The 7,235-nt window shown below is 39.8% G+C and overlaps 2 pseudogenes; both read left to right on the top strand.

Annotated features, from left to right (window-relative positions):
- Positions 1–395: 395 nt before the first annotated feature.
- Positions 396–7,235, top strand: part of LOC132057738 (uncharacterized) — a 66,782-nt pseudogene continuing 59,942 nt past the window's right edge.
- LOC132058583 (photosystem I P700 chlorophyll a apoprotein A1-like) lies at positions 5,537–6,165 on the top strand (annotated as a pseudogene).

The following is a 7,235-nucleotide window of genomic DNA, read 5'->3' as shown; positions in this document are numbered from 1 at the left end:
TATAAAAAAATTATCACTCGAGTATTGACATGGTACCTTCAAGGTGTCGTTCTCTGATTGTGTGGTACGATACTTTTGAGGTGAGACCTTGGGGTACGGATTTGTTGAAAGAGTCCTTGGACAAGCTGAAGTCGATTCAGGAAAATCTTCTGGCAGCTCAGAGTAGGCAAAAGGAGTATGCAGACCGGAAGGTTTGTGATCTACATTTTATGGTTGGTGAACAGGTTCTGTTGAAGGCTTCACCGAAGAAGGGTGTGATGCGATTTGAGAAGAAGGACAAGTTGAGAACGAGGTTTATTGGTCATTTAGAGATTCTCTGACGGGTTGGTGAGGTGGCTTATGAGTTAGCTTTGCCACCAAGTTTGTCAGGTGTTCATCAAGTATTCCATCTTTACATGTTGAAGAAGTACCATTCAAACGAATCTTATATCATTCATTGGGATTCGGTATTGTTCGATCAGAATCTGTCTTTCGAGGAAGAGTCAATAACCATTTTGGATAGGCAGGTGAGAAAGTTGAGGTCTAAAGAGATTGCTTCAGTTAAGGTGCAATTAAAGCACCATCCAATTGAGGAGGCTACTTGGGAGACCGAGGCTGATATGCGTAAGAGATATCCCCAGCTTTTCACCGACTCAGGTACCTTTCTTTCATTCTTTCCTTCTCCGTTTGAGGATGAACGATTGTTTAATTGGTATCTGATGTAACGACTCACTTGGTCGTTATGTGCGTTTTGACCCACTTACCCTCGTTGACCCTTCCCCGAGTTTCATTAGAATGTTTTTGACCCGCGAAGAAGGGCGATACGATTTTCGAGGTCATCGGGCGAGTCTTGGTGAGATTTGAGGAATTTAGAACCTTAAAGTGAAAGATGTTTTACCCGTAGTTGACTTTTGGGTAAACTAACCTTATTGGAAATTCTGTCAATTTCATGAGGTTCAGAGGGTCGATTATGACTTGGTGGGATATTTGATTCAGTTCCCAATGCTTTCGAGAGCGCTTTGTACCCTTGGTTGGATACTTGGTTTTGGCCGTTTGGGGGTGACCGAGTCAAGGTGACCTCCGTTGGGAATTTCGAGGCCAGGTTGAATTCGTAGCTCGTTTTTACAAGTGTCTACATGTTTGGTTTGTATCAGGGATGTCTCGGATAGATGTCAGGATGTCGGGAGGTTGATTCTGATGTCTCGCTTCTGTGGGAGTGTTTCCGCCTTTACGAGTCCGCCCATGTAGGATTTGGCCCGAAGATGCGAGAGTATGAGTTGTCAAGTGACTCCGCTTCTGCGGGTCCTTTGTGCGCGTGAGCGAGTCTGCAGATGCGAAAATCGCTATATCAGTAACCTTAAATTTCCCAATTTCGAACCAGTCTTTCCATTCTCAAATTCTAAATCTAAAGAGTGTTTATGTGGGCGATTTGCAGAGCTTTGGGGTAAATTCTTCCTTAGGTAAGTTCCTACTCCTCTATTTTTTATTTTCTTATGCTAAAGAATGGAATCCATGGTAGTTTAATGAGCTAATTGGGGAAAATGGGTTCATGAACCTTAGGATGATGATTATAAATCTCTTTCAGTCTAATTGGATTTTATTGGTTGAATTTACTAATTTCTACCATCAGCTTCTAGGCTTGAATCTTCCTTTATTTCAAGAATCAAAGTCATGGCAATTAGGGTTCTTCTTTAATTTGGGGGTTTTCATTCTAATGATAGAATTGTTGATAAAATGGGTTTAATTTGTAATTGAGGGATAGTGTTAGACTTCCTAACCGTTGATTAACCGATTGCAACTTGAAATTCCTATTTTTCCCTTGTGGTCCCTATTCTCTCTTTAAAAGTGTTATTTTCGATTCGAATAGTATTGTAGTAATATAGGTATCATTAGTCTTCATTTCTAATGTAGACTACATTGTTGAATAGACTTCGAACATTTGGAAGCTCTTCGGAAGGGCAAGGCTCGTGTTGGATAGTTCGTGGCACCCGTTCGGCATCGAGGTAGGTTACGGTTTACCTTTCGGTTAGACTCCAATTAGTGAAGCATACGTAGGAGTAAGATATTGATGGTAACAAGCATGTTACACCTTCGGGTATGGTGTAGAGGTGAAATCCTATTAGGTTGGTTCTATTGATTGTTGTGGGCTTGTCGCCTTGTGGTTATGATTGGGTTGTCACCTTATTTGTTATGCTATGACTTTTGTATGCATTCATCTCTCTCTTTTTATGTCACTTATCATCGGAAAAAGGAAGGATAATGAGATTAGGCTTGAATCGTGATGTGTGCTTATGATAAGACACGGATGAGATCTTGATTATGATTCTTTGTTGATTATGATATCATGCATGGCATACATTCTCATTTCATATGATGCATTGATATGAACTGTGACTTGGTACTGATGATGATAAGTGAGACAAAGGAACATCTGAGGTCTTTGCCGTATCGTGTGAAAGAGAAATGAGAATCTGATATCCGAGGTTGTTATCGGAGCGAAATGTGTTATACTCTCTACCCGATTTCTTTCCAGGAAGAGGGTGTATATGGACTTTGCGGGTCCTCTATGGGTCATGATTATTGAGACGTAGAGGTTTCCATCTGTAGCATGTATGTACGGGTTTGAGGTATTTGGCCAGTGCATTTCATATGCATTCAGTCTTACATCCATTCTTCATTGTTGATTTTGTATATGGCACTTGACATTGAATTGATCTTATATTGAATTGGTTCGTGAATGTGCTTGATCGCTTACATGTCTACTTGTTGATTTCGTTCTTCATATATGTGAACTAATTGTTGTCGGCCTATGATACCTACCAGTACTAGTTGTTTGTATTGATACTACCTTAATGTACTCTTTTCTGAGTGCAAACTTTGTCACAGGCTCTACTTCCGGAACTTGCAAGTGATCCCAGGGCCTATTTGCTAAGTTTCCAGGGTGAGCTATTTGATGGATTCCGCAGCCCGGAGATACCTCTTTATTATTTGTCTTCTCTTGCTTTCTAAGATAGTATTCGTATTAAGAGACTTGTGTTTATTCAAGACTTGTAGAGTATTAAATTATTAATAGTAGCTCTTGTACTGTATGTAGATCAGATGGGATCGATGAATTAGTATTCCGCAATTGGTAGTCTATTTCTATATTGAGACTGTTGTGTTATTTATCTTCCTCATATGATAAACTAAAAGTGATTAAGTAGGGGGGAGGGTTCACCCACAAGGGGCTCGTGACATAAAAAGTGCCTCTTCTCACTTTAGTTCAGCCAGATAAAAAGCTCTAGAGATAAAAATTTCATTCGTGAGATGGTTTTATGTCCTAGCATATACCAAATTTATTAAAATCCAATTAGCGAATGAATAGTTCGACTCTAGAACAAATCTTATGTAGGATCCAACATTGTGGGGACATATACAAATCTCACTACCCCTATAAACAAAACGCAACTGAAAAATGCAATTGATTAGTCTCATAAGAAACAAAGAAAAAGTAGGTAGCCTAGTCTGTAAGCAATTATACCAATATTCATCGTCTTTAATAGATGAAAAGTCCTAAAGTTTCAGTGACTAGAAATTCCTTCTTTTTCAAATAATAATATTAATCAATAGGTGTCGTGATTTTGAGTATTGTAGGAGTATAAGCGTTGGGGAGGTTAAGGGCGTCGTTTGCAGGATGTGCAGGGGAAGAGCGACCGGGCATGACGGGATCCCTGTGAAAATTTAAAAGAGCGCAGGGGTATGCGTGGAGTGACTGACTAGGTTGTTTATTGTCATTTTTAAGATGGAGAAAATGCCTGAAGAACGGCGGGGGATTATAATGATTTCTTTGTGCAAGAACAAGGATGACATTCAGAGTTACAACAACTATAGGGATATTAAGCTGCTAAGCCACATTATGAAAGTTTGGTGGAGGGTAGTGGAGATGAGGGTGTGGAGAAGCGTAACTATTTCCAAGAACTAGTTTGAATTCATGCTATGAAGCTAAACTATAGAAGTCATTCATCTTGTAAGGATACTAGTGGAGCTGTATAGGGAGAGGAAAAGGGATCTACATATGGTAATCATCGACCTAGAAAAGGCATATGCTAAAGTCCCAAGGGAGGTTCTATGTACATGCTTCGAGGCTAGAGGTGTACCTGTCGTGTACACTAGAGCGATCAAGGACATGTATAATATAGCCAAGACCAGGGTAAAGACAATAGGAGGACACTCGGAGTACTTTCCAGTGGTGATGGGGTTGCACCAGGGATCAACTCTTAGCCGATTTCTATTTGCCTCGTTGATTGATGGATTGACGCAGCAAATCTAAGGTGAGTGTACATGGTGTATGTTATTCGCAGATGACACAATTCTAATTGACGACACTCGTAACAGAGTTAATGCTAAGCTAGAGGTTTAGAGACAAACTTTGGAGTCTAAAGGGTTCAAATTCATCATACCAAGACAGAATACTTAGAGTGCAAGTTCAGTAATGTAACGCATGAGGATGGTGTGGAAGTGAGGCTTGGTATCCAGGTCATTCATAAGAAAGTAAATCTCAAGTATCTTGGGTCTGTTATCTAAGGAAATAGAGAGATTGACGAGGATGTCACACATTGTATTGGTGCAGGGTGGATGAAATGGAGACTCGCATCCGTAGTCTTGTGTGACAAGAAGGTGTCACCAAGACTTAGTCAAGTTCTACAGAGTGGTGGTTAGACCAATTATGTTGTATGAGGCAGAGTGTTGGACAGTCAAGAACTCTCACGTTCAGAAGATGAAAGTTATGCAAAATGAGGATGTTGCGATATGTGGGCATACTAGGAGAGATAGGATTAGAAATGAAGATATTCGGGCATGGTGAGAGTGACTACGATGGAGGATAAGATGCGGGAAGTGAGGTTGAGACGATTCGGACATGTGCAAAGGAGATGCACGGTTGCCCCTGTGTGGAGGTATGAGAGATTGGCTATGGATGGTTTCAGGAGAGGTAGAGGTAGGCCGAAGAAGTATTATAAAGAAATGATTAGACAGGACATGGCAGGTCCAGCTAACAGAGGACATGACCTTAGATAGGAGGTTAGACACGAATTAGGGTAGAAGTTTAGTAGGTAGTTGATCATTGTCCTACTTATCCGTTCATACTAGTAATCATAGTATTACTCTTGTAGTGTCTTTTCCTTCAATTTCTGCTACTATCTGTTGTTTCTTGCACTTTGATTAACGTATCGATTTATGGTAGTTATTGCTCTTTCTTTCTTTTTTTCCAGACTGCTTTATTATTATGTTTTTATAGTATTTTGTCATCACTTTTATACTACTCTGAATTGCTTGTCCATGTATTGAAGGTCTATCGAAAATAGCCTCTCTACCTCCCAAGGTAAGGGTAAGGTCTGCGTACACTCTACCCTCCCCTGACCTCACTTTGGTAGATTGCATTGGGTATGTTGTTGTTGTTGTTGTTGTTGTTAATTTAACAGTAGTTTCCTTAACATGATTTGTGATTGGAAGCCTTTTTTTATAATAGTAATATCTATTGTTGTTTCTCGTTAAATTTTTAAAATTCCACATAACTTCTTTCAAGGAATGGGCCAGACCGGGTCATTTCTCAAGAACAATAGCTAAAAAGCCTAATACTACCACTTGGATCTGGAACCTACATGTTGATGCTCACGATTTCGAAGTTATACCAGTGATTTGGAGGAGATCTCTCGAAAAGTATTTAGTGCACATTTCGGTCAACTCTCTATCATCTTTCTTCGGCTGAGTGGCATGTATTTCCACGGTGCTCGTTTTTCTAATTATGAAGCGTGACTAAGTGATCCAACTCACATTGGGCCTAGTTCCCAAGTGGTTTGGCCAATAGTGGACTAAGAAATAATAAATGGTGACGTAGGCGGGGTTTCCGAGGAATACAAATAACCTCTGGTTTTTTTTTTAAAACATTTGGCAAGCATCTGGAATAACTACTGAATTACAACTCTATTGTACAGTAAAGGGGGCATTGGTCTTTGCAGGGTTAATGCTTTTTGCTGGTTGGTTTCATTATCATAAAGCGGCGTCAAAGTTGGCTTGGTTCAAGATGTAGAATCTATGCCGAATCACCATTTAGCAGGGCTATTATAACTTGGGTGTCTCTCTTGGGCGGGGCATGGAGGCCTACGCCCCATAGAAATTGTCTACTTGAGACTGTCCCTTAGCCCGTAGATCCTGACACAAGGTTAGAATTCTAGCCCTTCCAGAGTAGTATCTCACTGATGGCTCCCCCACACCCCCCCCCCCCAGAAGGAGGCCTTCTTCCCCGTCTACCTAATGCATTGATTTCTCCTAAAAAATTCATTTCAATTGGAATTTGGTTATTCACCATGTACGAGGACCCCCGTTAAGCATCCATGGTTGAATGGTTAAAGCGCCCAACTCATAATTGGCGAATTTGTAGGTTCAATTCCTACTGGATGAACGCCAATGGACCCTCCAATAAGTCTATTGGAATTGGCTCTGTATCAATGGAATCTCATTATCCATACATAACGAATTGATATGGTATATTCATATAACAGTAAGAACTAGTATTCTTATTGAGACTATAACTCATAGGGAAGAAAATCGATTTATGGATGGAATCAAATATGCAGTATTTACATACAAAAGTATTCGGTTATTGGGTAAAAATCAATATACTTCAAATGTCGAATCAGGATCAACTAGGATAGAAATAAAGCATTGAGTCAAACTCTTCTTTGGTGTCAAGGTAATAGCTATGAATAGTCATCGACTTCCGAAAAAGAGTAGAAGAATGGGACCTATTATGGGACATACAATGCATTACAGACGTATGATCATTACGTTTCAACTAGGTTATTCTATTCCACCTCTTAGAAACAAAAGAACTTAAATAAAAATACTTAATAGCATGGCGATACATTTATACAAAACTTCTACCTCGAGCACACACAATGGAATCAGACCAAGTGAAATTCAATCCACGAAATAATTTGATCTATGGACAGCGTCGTTGTGGTAAAAGTTGTAATTCCAGAGGAATTATTACCGCAAGGCATAGAGGTGGAGGTCATAAGCGTCTATATTGTAAAATCGACTAACGATGGAATGAAAAAGACATATATGGTAGAATCGTAACCGTAAAATACGACCCTAATCGAAATGCATACATTTGTCTCATACACTATGGGAAGGTGAGAAGAGATATATTTTACATCCCAAAGGGGCTATAATCAGAGATACTATTGTTTCTGGTACAAAAGTTCCTATAAAAA

Source organism: Lycium ferocissimum, chromosome 5 (genome assembly GCF_029784015.1).
Source record: "Lycium ferocissimum isolate CSIRO_LF1 chromosome 5, AGI_CSIRO_Lferr_CH_V1, whole genome shotgun sequence".
In the NCBI taxonomy this organism is placed as follows: Eukaryota; Viridiplantae; Streptophyta; class Magnoliopsida; order Solanales; family Solanaceae; genus Lycium; species Lycium ferocissimum.
The sequence above is the reverse complement of the archived record's forward strand: the minus strand, read 5'-3'. Positions and strand labels throughout refer to the sequence as shown.